We start from the raw sequence: 4,170 nt of genomic DNA on the forward strand, positions 1-4,170 counted from the left end.
TCTCTGCTCTGAAAAGTGAGCTCCCCTCTTCTCCACAAAAGGAAGGTATTAACACTTTGTGCCTACTCTTTTGCTGCACAGCACTGCCCAGCATCCCCCAGAAGGGGGCCCAGGCCCCCCGGGGTCAGTTCTCAGCAGGTGACACAGCCAAGCCGCCTGGCAGGGTCTGGACGGCCCATTCACCCATCTATTCCAGGTGCCATCCATGCCATTGTTACTCAGCCCCAGCCCCACAGGGCCCCTCATGAAGGCAGGCAGGCCCCACAGAGGTGGGTCTTCCCTCCTGAGGCCCCTAGCTGACCTCACATACCCAGAGCTGGCAGACATCTGCACACACACCCCAATACAGCTGTCTCTACAAAATGACTCTACGGGACACCCCCACAAACATGCTGAAACGGAAAGCACCTGGCTGTGTGAACAGTAGTTAAAACCTACCACTGAACATCACATTTTGCCCTCCAGTCTCACATCTACAGAGCCTGACGCTTATAAAATCCATACCCACAGCAGTGATGACAGGAGACCTGGGAGGCTGACAACACAAAGCGATCAACCAGACACCGGCAGACGCAGCCCCGACCAGACCACGGTCCCATCTGCTGCGCCCCTGCTGTAACAGGGCCTGTCCACCCTCTTCCTTAATCACTAAACCCTCAGGACAACAGATTCTGGTCAGCATCAAGCTATCTTAAGAACAAAGCATCAGGTCTGCTGACCATGGAATTTCCGCCCAGCTAAAGATAACATCTTGCCTTCAGTTGTCTTTCAGCCCCAGGCCCAAGAAAGCAAGAAAGTGGATGACCCTGTGGAGCACACCCTCATGAAAATAGAACAGTGAATGACCTGGCTGACACCACGACCTGACAAAATGATCAACTACTCCCCACCTTGGCCCAAGCCAATCAGTAGAGTCAAGACCCTACTCCCTTAGCCACCATGATTAATGATTTTCCCCACATAACCCACCCCCTGGAAGCCATCGAGGAGCCCTAGCTTACCTGTGACTCCAGGCTTGCAATCATTTCCTTAAAATAAACCAACTTTCTTGGCTGTAAACTCCTTTTGTACGTTATTGGGCTTTGAGGTGAGCAGACAAATGGACTCCTTCAAATGGACTCCTTCAGTCTGGTAACAGCTGTGCAGCAACAAGAAGCCATCGACAGTGGCCCTCCAGCACCGCTGCCCTGGAAGGTGTCCCGGTCCAAGGCTACCTGTCCCCTGATGTAGGAGCCCAGGCCTGGGGGTCATCAGGTCAATGCCCAGGACCGTGGCCACAGGTCTATTGGTCAGAGGCCCTGACAGAGGCTCTTCACCACGGCTAGGTCCCCCAGTGGGCTGGGTCCGACCTGGACAGGTACCCCTGGCCCACTCCAGCTGTCCCAACATGGTCTGTGAGCCTGAGCTGCAGCGCATGACCACAAGCCAAACATCTCCCAAGGTCCCACGTGGCCTCGGCCCTGACCAGCCCCAAGACCACAAGGTACCTTACCCTTGCAGCTCCCTCTTTCCAATGCCCCATAAGAACTTCATCCAAAATCCCAGTGGTATAGAGTAAGCCTGCCACAGACCTCTGAGGAGAAGACATTTGCGGTCAATTATCTGAAGGAAACATCCTTGAAATTCAGTTGAACCTGGGCCAACTGAGAAAGGGATAGATGGTGCCACATGGCTCCTGTCCCCTCCAGGTCCCAAGGCAGAGATGAGAAAAGGGGTTCCATTCTCCAATAGCACCTGAGACACCAACAATGCACAGGCCCCTTCAAGGCACTAGGAGCAGCAGGAAATTCCACAGGCTCACTTGGCCCCACAGAGCTGCCTGGCACGGAGGTGAGCTGTACACACAGCACAGTGGTACCACCACATCCAAGCTCTGCAGGAACTCATGGCCAACTCCTTCCCAGCTGGCAGCGATGAGATCCCTGCCGAGCACACAGGCCCATTCTGCCAAGGGCCCTCAGAACCCACACACCAGGCGCTCCTCCAGCTGCCCCTCTCATCCCCTGCACCAAGGCAGTGTAGCCTCATTGGCTCTAGGCTGCCCCTTGTGGAATTCCCCTGGGCCAGTCATCACCCCTGGCTTCAGAACCTGATTCAGTCACTGGACAGTCTGACAGTTGGGCCCATAAGACAATATGGGGCTCTAGCCGGGTTGCTCAGTGGTCAGAGCATCACCCACAGACTGAAGGGTCATGGGTTTGATTCTGGTCAAGGGCACGACCTCAGTTGCAGGCTCCATCCCGAGCAGCTGAGAGAGGCAACCAATCAATGTGTCTCTCTCTCAGGTCAATATTTCTCTGTCTCCCCCTTACTTCCACTCTTGCTTAAATCAATGGGGGGAAAAATTTTCAGGTGAGGATTTAAAAAAAAGACAACATGAGGACAGTCATATGTCCATGTCACCGAAGGGGACTGCAACAACAGGGAGCCTGCCTGTGGAGTCAGCTGCTCCCTGCTCACAGCCACAGCCCACCTCATGAACAATGACAGGTGGGCGATGGGCTCACCTGGATGGAGCAATTCTAGTCTTCGTGACTCCTGGTTGCAGCAACCCTCTGGACAGTCACAGAGCCAGGGCATCAGAGCACAACAGGCCCCAATGCATATAGTCTCCATGTGGACAGGGCCAGGGTTCAAGATTGAAGGCCCACCCTGCCTGGTCGCCACTCTCCCTGCCCATGCCACTGCTGTCCCCAGCCCCCAAGTCCTGAACAAATGTCCCCTTCTGAGAGGCCACCCCAACACCCGGACCCTCATGGTATTCCATTTTCCCCACTGCACCACAAGTCACATTCGAGATCCTACAGCCACCATCCCCCAGTAGGAGGGCTCACTGGTGCACCAAGAACCACAATGGATCAGCCATGGCGGACACTCCACAACCTTTGCAGGTCAGGCAGCAGCTGCCATAACCAGTGCCCAGTGGCCCTGCAGCTGCCTGATCCTTTTGGGCTGCCTCTGGAGGAATCCCTCAAGCCAAATCCCACGCGTCCACTCCTCTGAGCAGCAGCAGCCACTGGTTCCACAGCTCAGATGTCCACTCCAGCAAAGCACTAAGACCAGGTCTGGGGAACTTTCCAGAAGAAAAGACCACAGAACTGGACCTAAGAGGTGATGGGCTCCCACACTGTTCACAGGGCATGAAAGCTCGAAACACATTTCAGACCAGGGCACAGACGTGTCCTCACTGCCTGCATGGCCCAAGATGGAGCTGGCACCCCCAGCCACATGACTGGACTGGTCTGCTGGGGAGCTGCAGGAAAGAACAGATGCCCTCACACAATGCCAGTGATCACGCCCCTCTCTATCCGCCATGTGTGGAGTCATGCACACACATGCCCACATGTGTACAAACATACACAAATGCCCACATGCATGCACAAAGAGACATGTACACACATGTGCACATGCAGGTGGCATGCCCACAGACATGTAAACACACGGCCTCAGCAGGAGGCCTTAACCACATCTTCACTTGATTTATAAGAAAAGGGCCTATCGCCTAAAGATGATCTGGAACCCCTGTGAGTGCACGGAGGACGCAGAAACACAGGCCATGTGCCCAGCACTCGGAGCCACACTCCATTTCGTGTGTCCAACTATTTTTTGTTCCTTTGCTTTTACAAATGGAATTTGGTACAAAATACATGTTTGGTAACCTCCGCTATCCACCTCATACGAAATCTCCCTAAAGAGCATCCATGGGCCAAGCCGCCGACAGCGAGTCCCAAGGAGACAGGCCGAACATGGGGTCTGCCCAATGGATGGGCCAGCCGTGCTGCCTGTCCTTCCTGTGTCAGTGTGACACATCCCTTTCCTTCCGGAAACCCAGGGGCGGATGTTGCTCCGTGCCCTTGCTCAGCAGGACAGAACCCAAAAGCTTTGTCCTGTCCCACTTTTCAAATGCACTGCTCCCTGAACTCCCACATACAACCCCCCGGAGCTGTGCTTTCACCATCTCAGCAGCCCCACGCTCGGCAGAAAACTCGCTCCAAACCTGGGGTCATGGCCCCATAACCCCTGAACTGGCCCAGCTGATGGCCTCGTAGAATGCCAGCCGCAACAGAATAACGGTGATGCTCCCCAGGACTGCCTGGATCAGCGCATCGGAGTACATAGGTCCCCTTCACAGAGGGCGGGAGAGACCCTGAGTGACCAACAGGACCTGAG

Source organism: Myotis davidii, unplaced genomic scaffold (genome assembly GCF_000327345.1).
Source record: "Myotis davidii unplaced genomic scaffold, ASM32734v1 scaffold135, whole genome shotgun sequence".
In the NCBI taxonomy this organism is placed as follows: domain Eukaryota; kingdom Metazoa; phylum Chordata; class Mammalia; order Chiroptera; family Vespertilionidae; genus Myotis; species Myotis davidii.